The 18,235-nt window shown below is 32.8% G+C and overlaps 1 long non-coding RNA gene across 1 annotated transcript; it reads right to left on the reverse strand.

Annotated features, from left to right (window-relative positions):
- Positions 1-353: 353 nt before the first annotated feature.
- On the reverse strand, positions 354-17,929 carry LOC119073727. The gene is made up of 3 exons (XR_005087078.1): positions 17,918-17,929; positions 11,950-11,954; positions 354-479 (listed from the first exon to the last, which is right to left on the reverse strand). It is a non-coding gene; the product is annotated as an uncharacterized LOC119073727 (long non-coding RNA).
- Positions 17,930-18,235: the final 306 nt, after the last annotated feature.

Raw genomic sequence — 18,235 nt, forward strand, 5'->3', positions numbered from 1 at the left:
AAAACCAGTCTCAGATATTTTTGATCTTCCATACCTGGTTGGTTGTAAGTGGCCAAAAGTCGAAAAATGGGGTTTCGTAGTCCGGATTTCATTTCCGTAAGGTGACGAGGACACGGGCGTGTGTGGGTTCGTTGGAGAGCTGAGGTCAAATACTCCTTGGGCAAATATTAATTTAATAAAATTTGCTGATTATCGGACGAAAATATGACTTCCGGAAAATTTCTCGAGATCAAAGCAACCTCGGTGAACTTTGATGAGTTCTGTGACCTCACTAATGCAATTATTTGATTAAATTATTACTTATTATGAATGTGGAGGACCTCAGCTTTACAGCGATACCCATATTTAGTAGTTATCTGAGACTGGTTTTGGGGCCTAGGCACCAAGGCCTAACTAGGCATATGTAAAAAAGTCCCGGAAAAAATAGTGCCGATTTCGGCCAGTCGAAATCCAAAAGATTCCCTCTTTGTAAAGGGCGACTTACTCATTTATCTGATCTGATACGATACTTCATTTGTTTAAAGTATAGAAATCTGTTACTTCGTTAGTGCTACCATAGATTTTACTATGTAAAGCAATGTAAACTAGAATACATCGATTTTTTGTCATCTTTGTCGATAACAGATGACTAGCAGTTTCTGAGAGATGTGTTGACATCTATTGATAATTTTAAAAAAAAGTCTTTTTGAGGCAATTTCCTGTCTTCGTCGACCAATTCAAGTAATTCTTCAAATAATTAAGAATATGTAACAAGTAAAGTCGAACGAATTTTCGAAAATTTAATAGCTACATTTAACAGTTACAACCGAAACAGGGGAAACCCAATTTTTTTCTTTACCGTTCTTTTTTTCCTCTTAAGTAAATCCACAATGATTTCCACTTCGCTTCTACAAAATCCCTAATTTACCTCTCGCATATCATTTCTATGCAAAAATATTCTGTTCATTGTTTTCTAAATGAGTTCTTCCAGAGCATTCTGGCGGATTTTCGGAATTATCATTTTACGAAAGGTATATCTCTACACTCCATCACAAATGTATATATAGAGTATCGTTGTGGATATAGCTCTAGATACGAACATATATCCGAATATGTATTATCCCTTTTGCGAAATCCCGATGAACTCATTCCAACCCCGGAACACAGACGGGTTGTTGTTTTTGTAGTGAATACACAATTTTTTTTTTCCACTGAATAGGTTGTTGTTGGACGTTATAATTGAATTTAAAATATATAATACTAAATACTGCAGAAAATAATTTTGTGTGTGTTATTTTGCATATATAAATATTTAAATTGTGGATTTTCGGCATAATATAGAACTAGAATGTTGAATATCGTTTCATGTTATTATTAAATTCACATTTTATAATTGGAGGGAAACGAAAATATTTTAAGTATGGCTGTTTCGTTTAGATGATGAATGATGATTATCTTTAATTTGTGGTGGAAAATTTGTTGGATTTTTTTTTTTACTTATTCTTGCATGTGGATTAGATTATTGTTATTTGTTGCCGTGAAAGCGATATTTGATGAATGAAAATTCATTCGAGAAATCGTGTTTAACCTACGAGAAATTCATTGTGGATACCGGCTACTGATTTATGACTTTATTATATACTTAGCTCCAATTCTAAGAATACGATTTCGTTTTTACAATTTTTATTGTTAGGAGAGTCAGTCCATTTAAATTTTCCTTTTTCTTTTCTTTATTATTTGAATTGAAATGATGGCAATGGAAGTCAGTGTATGATGGCCTCTGGTGACATTTTCGGTTTTATAAATTGTTATAGAAATGTGTGCAAGAAAGCAAATCGACGTTGATCTAAGATCTATCGAGAGTTGGAAGATAAAAGGTGAATGTGTTGCATCTGATGTCTTTCAGTAGCGGCCTCAATTTTGACTTTATTTATCTTTATTTTTGCATCAACCTCCTAGAAACGACACTCGTATTGCTATATAATCATTGAATCTTTTACTTCCTTTGTTGGAAGCATCGAATGCAAAATCTTTTACTTCTTTTGTTTTAACATAATTTTCACTAGATAAGGCCACATTAGCCGGAGGCTATTGCTTATATTTAGACATTGCTGTTGATAACAGATGATATACTACATCAAATACGCCATCACTTCTCCGAAAATAAAAACTTATATTAAAATCAGTTATTTTGGGACCAGGGAAATGATAATGGCAGCTCACGCTTCGACTCGCAGAAATGATACAATTTCTCCGTTTGGAATCGTTAAAATTTGAGAGATCTCAATCGAAATTAATCAATCAAGAGACCTGACCCAAAATGGCTCGAACATAATGACTAATTGTCATAAGAAAGTGAAAGACACATAATAGTTTCATTGTTGACTTATCGTCTTCATCATGAATCATGATGGACAATAATATTATCATATTACCGCAATGATTAAACTGATTGTGATTTTGACTCATCTGCTAATTCTATTGACAACTGCACCCCACTTCAAATGGAATTGTGAAATGTATTTTATTGATGTTGAATGATTCACTTGTTCCTCTGTATCAATTTGAATTCTGTACAAACGTTGTATTCCGTTCAGCATTTCCACATTCCTTTATATCTCGTTGTATTAAGTACTTTACAAAACTGATGTTCTATCATAACCGCAAATATAAATGCCATTTTCACAGAATAAAAATTTGCATTTTGCTTTTGTGTCAATTGCACAACGAACAACGATCCGTACATATATATATATGTATGAAACTCACCTCAACCAAATAGTGCACTCAGGATAATCGCAGTGTAAAAGAATAGAAGAACTATTACCATTTCAATTCAATATTTTCACCATTAACAAGAACTGAACCAAAAAAATCATTCCCAAAAGCTTTACGATAGCATTATATCCTCATCGTTTTGTGCTGGAATTTAGCATACAGCAGAAATATGTATTTTCGAAGCAATGGGTGAGCACAAACTGCACAGAACACAAATTTTACGAAATGCAAATAGCACACTCAAAAACTAAAAGTTTCCCATAAATGTGATTACAATTTTCATTAAAATAAAATTCAAATATAAGAGTGAACTTTCTGAACTATTTAAAGCGTCATTCTACATACAAACTACATATGTTCCGTTGTTGGGCGTTCGTTTTATCTAAAACCATTTTAGGATAGCAGCTATTTCAATGGTTAAATGCGATGGGATATATACGTATATGAAATGCAAATTTTAAATAAAATACACAAACTCATATATAATAAACGTTTAAGTAGTTTCGGAGCGTTTGTAACCCCTCTTAAACTTCACATAAGTTTTATTTTATTTCGTTGCATCGAAAATAAAATACTTTGCGTCGGATGTCGAACTATGCTTATTGTACTGAAATTATTTCATAAAAAAAACTCATTTTCTTTACAGGCGTCTTAAGTTTCTGTTTTATGTGCGTGTTTTCCTTTAGTACAAGATAATTATTTTATTGTGTTCTTGGTTTTCTTTCTTCGAGGTGGTGCTATTTTGAAAAACGTGGAGATAGTCTCGTCTGAACAGGCCTTAAAAAAGTAGTTGTACGGTATTTGTTCTAAAGTTTTCAAACTGTAGCTGGAAAAGCTTCCAAACTAATCCGATTCTGCTCTCTAAAATTTGAATTGAAACGAGCCATCAGAACAGTCGGAGCGTTTGCTGCGACTGAGCCCCGTACAAACCCGTATATCTATTGCGTACGTGACCCTAGTGCGTCTGTCACCCAGGGCCGGACTGGCTCCCAAAAGGCGCACTTGTGCGATGAGTCGAAAGGCGCAAAAAACGAAAACTTATTATTTAGAAAGAATATAAGCATATGCTCTCTTTCAGCTGTTACTTGCACAAATCCTATACATTATTTCGGATACAGTTTGTTATGCTACAGTTGGAATTGATAAAAGTACTAAATTGTTAAGTATACTACGCGAGCAGAGGGAGCGAATTTTTTTTATGAACCGTTCGAAGCTGAAATTCTATTGAAAACTTGCTTAGGATTAAAATAAGAATTATTAGAAAATTACCAAATACATTAAAAGTGAAAAACGCTAATAAACCGATTTCCCTGATTTTTTAGTATTCTTGTGATGAATCGCCAAAAAAGAAATTGCCAAGAAAAATCCATAAAGTGTAAAGAAACGTCAGAAAAAGGAAGAAAAGCTAAGAAATGGGAAAAAACGCCACGAATAGAAAATTTGTCTTTCTGGCGTTTCTTCACAATTTGGCGATTTTTTCTGGCGATGTAACAAATAAAAAATGGTCAATCGACAAGAGGAATCACCAAACGCAAAAAAAATCGTCGAGGTGTGAAAAAACACAAAAATGATTTGTTTATATCTTCACGTTTCATCACACTTTAGCGAATTTTATCCATTTACGAAACGTAAGCGTTTAGTGTGATCCTAGCAATTTTATCCTTCTACGAAATGTAATATAAAGGCACATCGCGAGATCATAGTAATTTTAACCTTTTACAAAATGTAACATAAACGCGCTTCGTAAGATCCTAGCCATTTTATCCTTCTACGAAATAACGTTTCTTATGTGAAGACGCTTCTTTAAACTTTAGAGGTTTTTGGAGTTTTATCATCTTTTGTTGATTTGCTGAATCACCTGAAAAAACCCCAAAGTGCGAAGAGACACCAAGAAGAATCGACGAAGAAACGCCAAGAATGGAAAATTGGTCGTTCCTCACATTTTTTGGCGTTTCTTCTCGCATTGCCGATTTTTCTTGTGATTTAACAAAATAACAAAAAACGAGGAAACACCAAGAAAAATCGCCAAAGTGTGAAGAAACGCCGAAGTCTGAAGAACCGCCAAGAAATTTTTTTTGGCGATTTTACTTTGGCGATTCTTCTTGACTGTTTTTTTTTATTTTAGTCGTATTTAGGCTAAATCATAATCATGTTAAAATCGACCAACCGAACTTTCCGTTTAAAAATCCCAAAGTTTCACCAACAACAGCAAAAACATTTCTTGGTGTTTCTTTGTATGGAATAAAAATGGATTGTTCAATGAGTTTCATTTCCAATTAAGGTAACCAAAATCGAAATTCAGACAGTCAGTCAAAGAATCTGACCCGTCAAGCAACTAAAGAAAACTCATTTCTTTCGACAGAAATCGAAGGTGAAACTGTATTCCGTTGAAGGTTTAACGATTTCCTTCATTAGCGTCGCAGACGAAAATTTTCGCGTTTTTCAACGACAAAATATAGAAATTACAATTAGCGCCTTTTACGTTTCATAATATCATCTAGACCAGCGATACAATAGTACATACATTTTATTTCTGAAAAGGCGCAAAATCCAAAAGGCGCACTTGTGCTTTGCCTAGTTGCCATATATGGCCAGTCCGGGCCTGCACTGTCACCCTACTTTGACCGTAAGCCTATTGCGCCGGTTAATGTAGTTAAAGTAAAATTATTATGTAATGTGTGCATCTTACAAATTGCGCATAGCGCAATTACGAAGCCCCGTACGACGTTCCTTTCAAATAAAACAAAAATTTCAAATCGCCCTAAAATTTTTATTTTTTTTAAGGGCCTAGTATCGGCCTCAGTCCGAGGACCCAAATTTAATTTTTTTTCAACAACATTCTATTCGGCCTTTGATTACCTTCCAAATGAAACAAAAAATACGAAAAACGGATGAAATTTACTCGAGTTATATGTGAAATACACATAAGGCCCTAGTAGCGGCCTTAGGCCGAGGACCCAAATTTAATTTTTTTTCAACAACATTCTATTCGGCCTTCGATTACCTTCCAAATCAAACAAAAATTACGAAAAACGAATGAAATTTACTCGAGTTCTATGTAAAATACACATATGGCCCTAGTAGCATTTCACTTCTAAGGCCCTAACTCACGGTCCACTCACCCGATTTAAAAAAACTTTTTTTCCTGGATTGGTATTGACAATACCTATCATTTGCCGTGTCATTTACATTTCCATCGTTTATTTTGCCATAAATATCACCAAAAGACCTTAAATCACTTAGGTGGCCCTAACTCACGAAGGACCGACCCAAATATGCCCATCTTCGAACTTAGCCTCACTATTTCGACTATCTTTCAGGGAAATTTTTTTTTTTTTGAAATCGGATTTGATTTACTCAAGATATCGACGTGACGGACAGACGGACAGGCAAAATTTTTATTGCAGATTCGTCATCTATGAACATATGCAAACACTTTGCCCTTACCGTCTGCTTCGAATTCCATCAATTACACACGGCATCGTAATCCTATAAGGCAGGGCCTATTTTTGGAAAATACAATTTGCTAAATTTCCCAAATTTGCTAAAAATGTCCAAAAATATGCTCAAATTTCCCAAAATTTTCCAAAATTTGCTAAAAAAAAATTGGAAAATTTTGGGAAATTTTAGCAAATTTTATCAAATGTTTGGAAAAATTTAGCAAATTTGGGAAATTTAGCAAATTGAATTTTCCAAAAATAGGCCCTGCTACTTCGTACGTCGAAACATCAAACTGAAATCTTAAACTTCAATAATTCTTTCCCGTTTTAGCGATCTTCGGCTATTTTTAAATAGAGTAAAGTGGCAGAGAATTGAATACCAAACATTTAAAAACGAATTGCAATCCATCATCGACGCGCCGTTAAACGAAGCGACCTCTGAAGCAATTGATTGGTTAAGACGCTTGGACGTTAATGTGTGAAGTGATGATAATTAATAAAGTTGGTGAAGACGCATTGTCTTCAACTTTAGTGAACTTTAAGTGAAATACTTTGTTAATTTTGATAAAAGTATTGTGGACTTGCCATACGATTAATAATAGTCGATCATCGACCGATAAATAAGCATATCATGTGAGCTTGGAATAGAAAGATACTATTCTAAGCTGACCTTATATAGTAAAATGTATGTGAAAACTAGTGACGTAAAAGATCTTCTGGCATTGTCGAAAAATATTTAAACAATGACATATCACATTGTTTCACCGTGATGCGCTTGCCGTGTAGAAGAATATCAAAGTTTAAAATCGAAATCAAAGTGCAACATAATCGGTATAAGATGCCCATTGAACACATACAACTATCCTTTAATTCTCATAAATTGCCAGAACAACCATTGACTTTAAAAAGTATATTTCGTACGAACTGACGAGGCCTTATATTGACCGGAATGAGATTCACTCTATAAACTCATGCTTGCACTACTCGAGATAATCCTGTAACAATTTTTTTGTTTTAGTTGAATAACGATAATTTACCACATGCATAACAGCTACCTCATCACCAAATCATTTTATATTGAATAATAATGCAACGCATTTAACAATTACGTTTTGACTGTTTCAATTGATTGCTTAGTCGGCATAATATACATTATTATAGTTGAATTTGAAATTGCATAACAATGGCTTGTACATCAACTAGCTGTACTTGCCCGGACACTATTGGTCACTAATTATTTGAAGTGTTAATTTGAATCAAAATTGAATGGCGATTATGGTTGTGGGATGAATGAGTTTTGTCTGATTTTGCAACAACCATTAATACCTTTTCAATATTGCGATTGAAGAGTGTGAATTTGCGGTGATAGTGTGCCATAGTTTTAAGATTTATTTTGTGAAAGGACTTTTTATCGACACACTAACAGCTATGCTATAGGCTGTCAGAATTTTTTATTTTTTCAATAATAAATTAACAATCTGATGCACTCACCACTCAATATCACTGAGGGGTTTGAAACTTCATCGTTTTTCCCATAAAAACATTTTGTCTGAAAATTGTTACATGTTCAATAGAAAAACAACATGTTTTACCATATATAGCATAGCTGTTACGGTTAACGATGAGAAGAACAAAACGGAAAGGACACAATCATAAACCACCATTCAAACTGTAAACCGACATTTATAATTTGTTTGATCGAAAATATAATTTTCATTTATAATAAGTGCACGCAATAACATCTGGAACATTACCTGATGGTAAACACTTTTAAAAAAGAATTAAACAAAGCAACAAATATGCCCATATACCATGGGAAAAACTAACAAAACAACCGTTTGAAATTATTGGTTTGATATACTGTGTGTGGGATATTTATATACCCCTTACTGCGTTGTATTTGTAAATTTACTGTGTAATTATGGTCTGGACGCAAGTGCTCTACAATTCCAAAATGTGCGATTATCCTGTATGTAGGTACAACCGTACTAACAATTATAAACATTAACACCATATTTTTCAAAACGAGAAAAAAAAAACAGAAAAAATCACATTTATGTTTTTGGGAGAGGTGCTGTTTGATTGAAGTTTGAGTGTGTTTAAAAAGAGGACATACAATTGACGTCAATCAATCTACAGAACAGTCTTCTTGTACATAGTCTTGCACACTTTGTTTAGATACAAAGATATCACAATTAACCACTCCCGTGTGAAAACTCACAATTTTATAGAATTTTTAGGCACTCGGACCTTTTACTCCATCGCGATCCGGAAAATATTTCACATTTTCCACAATTTGTTGTTTGTTTCTTCAATGCAACCGACAACTGGACGATAAAAGCTTTTTATCTACCTAGGTGAAATAATAGCAGTGAAAAAGTGCTATTATTTCGCCGTCGGTAGATAAAATAGCGTATTCACCTCTGTCCAAATGTTTATTTAGACACTTGGGGTTACAACATTCGCCTTCGGCTCATGCAATAACTCCCCAAGTGTCTAAATAAACATGTGCACAGAGGTGAATAATCTACTATTATCACATACGCGCGGTGTTCGGATGTCAAAATTACTTACCTAGAAGTTTAATTCAAAAATTACACTTCAGGTCTATGTTGTTGTGTCGTTTTCGCTTATGTGATAAAATAGAGTACACACTTGTCACTATCAGTCTCGGCAAGCCTCGACTTCTTCGTGACAAGTGTGTAATATATATTAAGGAACTAGATTTTTAGTCGAGGCAGTAGGCCCAGTGTGACAATACACTACTAGTGCTTAAAAAGCATTTATCACTGAATGAGTGTAATTAAACTTGTTTTCTCCACTCAAAACGCCATGAAAAAAGGATGTTTTAATGACGCTTCGCCTGATGACAATTGGGGATAGAAATTGTCTAGTTTCTACCCTATTTTTTGACAAAGACATTTTCTCCACCGAACTGTCACTCTTGTTTTTGTCTTGAAAATTGAAAATATTTTTGTTTCGTGGAGAAACAAATGGATCACAGACGAATAATGTTGCGTTCACTTCTGGAAAAAAAAACGGAAATTCCAAATCGAGCTACGCGGCTCGTTAAACAAATAACTGTAGTATTTGTTGTCATTTTGGTGGTTTCGATGTGAAAATAATCATTTCGTTAAGAGGAAGTCAATCCTTTGGCACTCTTTGATGCGTCACATGTTAAGACATTCGAATTTTCTTAGAAGAAAAGCTTACTCGCATGTTTACTTCAATCATCAATCTGATGTGTCTCCAACTCAAACCTAAATGATTACATCAACTGTGACATATAGATTTGCAAAAAAAAACTGATCCCTTTCCCCGCCCAAAATATTATTATTGTTTAAAACAACAAGCTGATCCATTCTGAACGTACAGCCTGGGACAGTCAAAAAAGTGAATTTTTATTCTATACGTGTTTCATCGATTTCAGCTGTTTTGCCATTGTAATTTGTATTGTTAAAACAGCTGAAATCGATAAACACGAAAATCATAAAAATACACTTTTTTGACTGTCCTTGGCTGTAATCAATAATTTTGATTTATTCTTCACTTAGTGCCCTTAATGCCCGCAACTTTACATCTTAAACAAATCATTGAAATTCCAACGAAATATTCTTATGATTTTAATTAGTGTTCCGGAGAAGGCCCATAAATAATTGAATATGTTTCATTTCGGAACAGGTTGGTTCAGTCGGAGTATAGTAACTATATTACTGGGCATTACCATGCCAAATGTAGCATCTACCCACCGAAAATGTTATTTCAATCCATTGCAATAGATTCTTGTACGATATTTGCAACTATGAACCAAGTTATGATGATGATGATGCATCGTTTTAATTAAATGGCCAAACCATTAACGGATATGCATCATATTCTCCATAGTATGATTTCCATGTTACAAATGTAAATGAGAGAATGCATGAAGTCATGTCTCATTTCGTATCCCCATGAAATATCGAATTGTACGACAATTCAGAATATTATATCGATCTCTGTGTGTTAGGAAGAGTTACAAATTTTCAATAATCATAAATATTATGGCACTAGACTAGGAACGAAGATGAAATTTCAGAGGGTTGAACTAAAATTGCCCATTTATTTTTCCATTTGTATTTTCTGATTATTATTTTATCTGTTTCATTGTTGTAACAGCCACCCAGAAAAATGTAGCCAATTTGTGTCATACAGGCACAACCAATCACTTTTCTATACATAATGTATTGTATAAGTCGAATACGGCTGTATCGGAATATATCTGTTATTTGCGAAGAAATTCGTGAAATAAGTGAATTTTTCCTATAAGAAAAGATTTTATTTTCTTCCCCTTTTTGTTTTTCTGCCACCACACGACTGTAAAACCACTTTTCCCTGTAATCAGTTGGTTTCTCATCAAGAAAACAAAACAATATCGGAAATTTTCGTTCATTGATGACAGTTCAAATGAAATTTTGAACCAATTTTCTTTGAGCCCTTGGCATATAACGATATTTTTGATTACTATTCGGTCACGTCGAAACTTTTCTCGTTCCGTTTGATTTTCATTTTCAATGATTTTTCTTTCCTGTGTGCCTACCCATGCCTCGTGTTGCCATGAATAGTCTCATAATTGTATACATCCATTTGTTACGATTTTGTTATTTAGCTTGGCTATAATAAGTTAAACTATGTGGTGTACTTACAAAACTCTTTTTACGTTTTGGTAAAATTTCATTTTACCGTTGGCATAATCAACATTCTCATTCAACATTCTTGCACACAATAAATCGTGGGACGGTTTCTATCAGTTACTTTTTTATGTAGCAACCGAACTGAAGAATGGAAAATGTACTAAACACCAATGTAATAACAGAAACAACCGGAGAAATCGAAAAGAATGGCTTGAAGGCTATAGAAAATCAACTTTTTTTTTGCTGAAAAATTGTTTATTTTGAAAGAAGAAATCAAATCATTTTGACATTTCCGTTTAAAAGTTTTTAAATAGAATTTCGTCAATATAATTTTGGGATATTTGACAGAGAGAATACTTTTGGATGTTGGTAAATTCATTAAATTTCATGCAATTCGGTAGTTATTTTCATGAGAACGACTTGGTAAATGAGATTGACTTTATCAGTTTTGCGACAGAAACACTCGCCGTAAATGACACCAAGTCGCTATAATGGTAGAGATGATGAAATTACAAGAAAATTAATATAAACGAAAGGGTGATGATCCTTTCAACATACCGAATGTTCATGATTTGACAATTTAAACAGTTTTTTTTGCCAACAATTTTGTTTAGGAAGCGTACTTTTTCTGAAGAGACCATCCATTGGTTTCATAAGAAAAAAGAAGAGAAAAACGAAATAATAGATTTTGGCATTAGAACAATTTTTTTTTAATTCTCTTAAAATCCTACATAATTCCTAACATAAAATTTCGATTTTTTACAGTTACAGTGAACGACATCTCAAATATCTCACTGTCATTTTTTTCAGAGAATGTCATTGTGAATTTGCAATGACACAATAAAATTCTCAGAAAAATTTGACAGTGAGACATTTGAGATGTCGTTCACTGTAAATTGTTTTTGTGTAACAGCTTCAACCGTATTTAAACAGTTTTGATTGTTATTCGGGGAAAGCGTAGTTTTGATTCTATGTGTGGATCAGATGAAAACAGCTGAAGCAAATTTAGTTTCAAAAATAGGCTACATGCTCGATGTATTACGATTAGCTTTTTTCATATTAGCTAATTCTATAACAGAAACCGGCGCTTGGCTTCAAGTATTACCATCGCCACAGTTGGGAACACATTTGTCTAATGACGAATTCAGAATCGCAATGTCTCTTCGTCTTGGTACGACCATTGTCCAACCTCATAAGTGCATCTATGGAGAAAAAGTAACCGAATTCGGACGACATGGGCTATCTTGTTCAAAAGCCAAAGGTACAAAAGTCAGACATGCGATGGTGAACAATATCCTTCAACGATCGCTACGATCAGCTGAAGTACCTGCAATTTTGGAACCACCTGGTTGCTCTAGACCAGATGGAAAGAAGCCAGACGGATTAACTTTAATACCCTGGGCAAAGGGCAAATCATTGCTCTGGGATTATACGTGCAGAGACACCTTCGCTCCATCATATTTGAGCTCAACATCAAAACATGCAGGACATGCAGCCAAGAAAGCAGAAGTTGACAAAATCAATCACTATTCCGAACTATCAAATCAATTTGTTTTCGTGCCGGTCGCCTCTGAAACTTCTGGAATTTTCGGAAAACTTGCACTCAATTTGATAAAGAAAATAGGGAGTAAAATTGCCGATGTAACAAACGAAAAGCGCTCAACATCTTACTTAATTCAACGAATAAGTGTAGCTATACAAAAAGGAAATGTTGTTTCGATATTAGGTACAATACCTGAATCGAAAAACCTCGGCGAAATTTTCTATCTTTAAATTGTAAAATCTTTCATTTGAATACAAATGGGTATACAGCTTTTTTCAAATTATTTGTATCCACACCCAGATTACATAATCAGCTAATTTCACTACTAAAATCCTCATAAGGATCCGTAGTATAGGCAACGATTTGTAACCTTTACACTGGAGTCAACGAGGACCTTGTTAAATTTTAGAAACTGTTAATCATCTGTTACCGACAGAAAAGACAAAATTGGAGGAAGACCTTCAGTTAATGTGTCTACTAATATATTGAAAGTTAAGTATGCTAAAATGAAGTAAAATATTTTGCATTAAATACTACAATATGTTTTGAACAAAGGAAGTAACAGGTTATATAACGCAGATGATACTAAAAATGAGTGAAACTTCAGAAAATAGCATGTCATCTTCTATGGATAACTCAAATAGCTTTGCAAATTGCAAAATATTCTCGCACAGAAATATTTTAAATGGTAATAATGTGGTGGCTGTCTGCAAATAGCCTCACACGGAAATAATTCTACCATCGACATCTACACAAAATGTGTTATAAATTGCATTAAAATAATAATAATTAATTTATACCAAAGCAATTACAACTTAAACAAAAAATAAATTTTTATGTTAGCATAAAACTTCACGGGAAAAAAATTGATTTATTATGCAATTAAACGCATTTAATTGGGGCTATAAATTTGTGATGAATTTAATTAAAATATATATTTAAAAAAGGAACATTTTGCCCGGTAAATTTTGGTTAAAATAAAAAAAAAAACAAAAAAAAGTTTAAAAAGGATCCACATGAAAATATAATAAATGAATCTGATTATCTACCCGACCGACAATGATATATAAAATGTATGAATTATATTAATGTCAAATTAAAATCCCCAGATCCCTGAGATGAAATCCAAAACGAAATAATAGATGACGATGGCTCACATTATCGTGCCACGTATTATACCAACCCAACCAACTACCAGGTTACATGCGGATATAAATTCTTCTTCGGTTTTAAGTTTAAGACTGACAATTTAGCGGCGCTCTCCAGAGACAGGTGCTCAAAATATGGCCAAAACGCTGGTGTGAATACTAAGTGTATGAATGATAAGAATGGTTGAAGATAGATCTTCGTTTCTCATTTTTTTTTCTGCTCTCTCTTCCTTACAACACACAACTATGTGATATATTGTGATGTGGCAGATATTACAACGAAATTTTCTTACTTTTTTATTTTTCATTCGACACCCTTCTCAAGTTATGCATATAAAATTGTGTATGTGTGATGATATAAATGCTTTTGCAATGGGAACACGCAGAGTAAGCGATTTGCATTTATGATTTATTTAAAAAAAAATGTTTTGAAGGGAAATTATTGCGGTCAGAATGTTTGACATTTTTTTTTGAAATATTAGACCTGGTTTTTGGGTAGATTTTTAATTTAGATTGAGCTATGATTGTGATAAGATTAAAACGCAATAAATATTATGACTTAATACAATTTTTTTTTGGCGTCAATGAATCAGTAAGTTGACATCATTTGTCATTCGTGGAGGCGATATTTTGCGATGCATTAATTATCCATTGTAGATATGGGCTGGACACGCTGGACACTTATTCATTTCGAAAACGGTTCGATTTAATTTATTTCAAGGAAAACTTAAAGTTAGTTCCAAATTGAAACTTTTAGAAACGGTAAATCGTTAATTATGAACAGCATAAGATGCGATTTAAAAAAAATGCTTGGAATTACCATACAAAATCAATTTGTGTTTCATCGACAGAAGTTCATTTTATCATAAATTTCATTTTAACTCCTTCGTGAGAACAGTGTAAGATTTGTCTTATCCCAAATGTTTTAATTACTGAAATGTAATTCTTCCTCCCGAACCTCAGGACAGGACGAATTTAACCAGTTGTGATCATCTTTGTTCTTGAATCGTTAATGTCGATTCCCTTCCAGAGAAAAGAATTTGGATTGATTGGTGGGTTGGTTGATATAAATCAATTCCTCGATGAGGCCTAGTGCGAACTACTCGTCGCCAGAAATTTGCTTCAAAGTCAACAATGACTTCAGACACAATTTTTTTAATCATTTTTCCCATTGAAATGTGAAGTACTAAACAAAAACCCGAGGATAAGTTTGTCAATCATGAAGTAAATTAAACTCTACCTCATGTTGCTATTAAAAATACAAAATAAATTTCATACTTCGCTTGGATTGTTTCAATTTATTGTGAGCATTTCTCTGGAACTATATATTCAATAATAATGAAAGTACGACATGAATCATTAAAATCCATGTTACCCTAAATGAAAAGTTGCTTTATTACCTCGTGCATTATTACAAAACTCTACCCCGTACTGTCCTGTATTAATTTCATACACAATTTGTTAGAAATAACACGGATGTTAGATTGAAGTTTTCATTGAAATGTGATGGTTCAACGAATCATTATATTGTTGACGTTTTTTTCGAATTGAATTTTTACAATGATGCCATAAACCCTTCCGTTCATTTTTTTTTTCGTTGTTGAATCAACTAAGCTGTTCGTAATGTGCTGGTTGAACCTTTTATTTGCATCCTTTTTTTCGTAACTTTTATGAGCACCTGACGAATATTTGAAATGGAAAGTAATTTTGATGACTGACTCTATATAGTCATTAATATCTGGCGGAATATTCAATTTGATTGATGCTATAATGTATCACGTCATTTTATGAAAGAGAAGTAATAAAAAAAATTCTCTGTAGACTCCGACCGACGTGTATAGATATAAATTCATCAAACATGATTAATTCATAAAGTACCGAAAATATTTAATTTCATTAAGCTGTATGCATATGCGTAAATGAAATAGCACCCCCTTATTATTTACGTCGTTAAGAAGATCACCACACAAACAATAATATAAAATGTTTTAATGTCGCATGTAATAACCCAATAAAAGCACAATAAAGCAATATATTCGCGTCCTGTTTGCTACGTTCCTCATATCCTTTTACCGAAAATATATGTATAGAGATATAGATATATACGACGATTGTTTATGTTCGGAAAATGAAATTCAAACAAGTAGATGTTGGATATACGATTTTCGCTATACTTGAAGCCACATCGACATCAATGGAAATTTATTTATTAGAGACAAAAAAAAAACTATTTTATACTCAGCCATGTAATAATAAAAGCAAAAATGCTACCCGAAAATGGAATATAAATAAATGATTTTGTGCTGATGATGCATGCCTGTTTATTATTTTGATTTCGTTTTTATTTTTATATTTTATTGCAGTAAAAATTTTTTTTTCCCGTTCGTTCGTCGTGGCATTGGTTTTTGTTCATTCTTTTTTTTTCGCTCTCGTTTTATTTTGTATTTTATGAAATGAGAGTGGCATCAAACAAATTAAAAATTTATTTTTATTCTTTATGGTTTATAGTGTCATCATCACTATTGGGAATAACCATGTATACGAGTGGAGAAATGGATTTGATATTAAAATTGACTGCAGCAGTGCGAATTCTATTTTTATTTTATTTTTTGTGTTTTATTTATTTTCGTATATAAAATGGCAGATTTTATCGATTGCAAAGAGGAATAAATAAAATATTACTGATAATTAATTTTCGAAGGAATATGAATGTTATGGACACGATAGCAATAAAAAATTTAATAAAATATAAAACGCTTCGCAATTTCGCTTACACACAATGGATTACTATTTTAATAAAAACCATTTGAACTCGGTCATCTGGTTAACATTTAATTCATCAAATTAGGAGAATTCAATCAAAATAGCATCCAATAACTGATAGCGGCACTAAAGACTTCATTAAATTTAGGAAACTACAAAATTTGATTGTTCCGCATTAATAGCTGAACTAAAACTTTGATGCATACACTTGACTTGGAAGTACCATCGTTGCCCTCTCGATTAATATTCTGACTGTTTGAAATGTTTTATTGATACCAAAAACACTACACTCCGTTTCGAACGTTCGGTGGTGGCATGAATACTTTAGACTCGAAAAGCAATCAGATGGTATTCCACTAGTAAATTTTCATTTCTAAAATTATTATCTAAGGTAGGAACACATTATACCATTCCATTTAATGGTTCAGCTGCTTCTGCATCATATCTCTTCAATTAATAATTCTAAAATTTGACACACTAACTTATATACTATCCTCAGAGCAGTTTATAAAGTTAAAAAATATTGTTAAAATATAAAATGCAGCAGCCGCCTATCTCAAAATCCATTCAGTACACAATTACGTTAATGCACCCATATCATATACACGCACACATCCATATCGTAGCGTTGACCTCTCCAGAGACATAATAAACAGAAAATATTACATTTCAAAAAATAAAAAATAACATTCGAGTGACCAACTGTCGCACTGTCGCACATTATAATAAATATACTCTTTATGTTCATTTTCGATTGTCCTTTTTCAATCTGTCACAATGTCAGTGCCACATTGTATCCATTTATGCTATATTCCATTATTATTACATTTTCGAATTTTGAATATCTCAACTCGACAGATATTCGAAATGCGATTCCAGAATGCTTTTCAGAGCGAATATATTTGCAAGAATAATAATTTCTTATCCTTTTTTTACCATGTTGGAATAGCACCATGGCACTGTTTATTATATCACTGTGTGGTGTACTGACATATCAATGCAATATTGTCTCAGAATAGAAACGTATACACTAAATTATTATTAGACATTTTTGAAGTATCACCTTGAGTATTACTTGGAATACCTCAATCTGATTATATCAATTGTAACCTGAAATGAAACATAAATACAGTAATTTAGTAATCACGTCGAGTCTCACCTGAAAACTCACAGTATACTTGAATATAATGTTTTAAGATCAACATATAGTAATTGAAGTGTTACGATCTTCAAGTCTACATTAATGTTAATATAATCGTCGTACATATATTTAAATAATTCCTATAACATCTGTTCTGACACAACAACTATTGATGCATCGTAGTGCATGCATGCATCGTTGTCTTAAAAAAAAAATCTTTTAAAACGAGAAATTGGTTTTTCCTTACTTAAACCTTAATCAGCAGTATCATCAGTGATAAAGTGGAGGTGGTTGCCTGAATATAAAAATTTCTTCAACCGATTATTATATGTACATATAAAATTAAATGTACTTTAACTATTCATTTCATCCTTAACCCACTTACCAATATTATTTATATTTATAAAAACTTATGCATGATTCGCTCGCATATGCTTCCTTCTTGAAAAATACACAAAATTCTATGCATGAATATAATAAAAAAAATTGCATTGGCCAACATAAAAGAAACAAGAACTGCAGCAGCTTATGTGGATATTAATAAAAATTTAGGAAGAGAATTTTCGTATAATGTGCTTTCATAATGTATGAAATGGAGTGCAGATATTATAACGTCCCATAAAGATAAATTATAGACGGTATAATTCAGAAAACACAGTGAATAGGGTAAAAAAAAACGTTCCTTTCATTATATTACATTCAACAGTCAACGAACAATAAATCCGCACACGTTTCGTATTATAATAAAATATTGTTATTATAGAAGGTGGGTT

This window comes from Bradysia coprophila, unplaced genomic scaffold (assembly GCF_014529535.1).
Source record: "Bradysia coprophila strain Holo2 unplaced genomic scaffold, BU_Bcop_v1 contig_138, whole genome shotgun sequence".
Lineage (NCBI taxonomy): Eukaryota > Metazoa > Arthropoda > Insecta > Diptera > Sciaridae > Bradysia > Bradysia coprophila.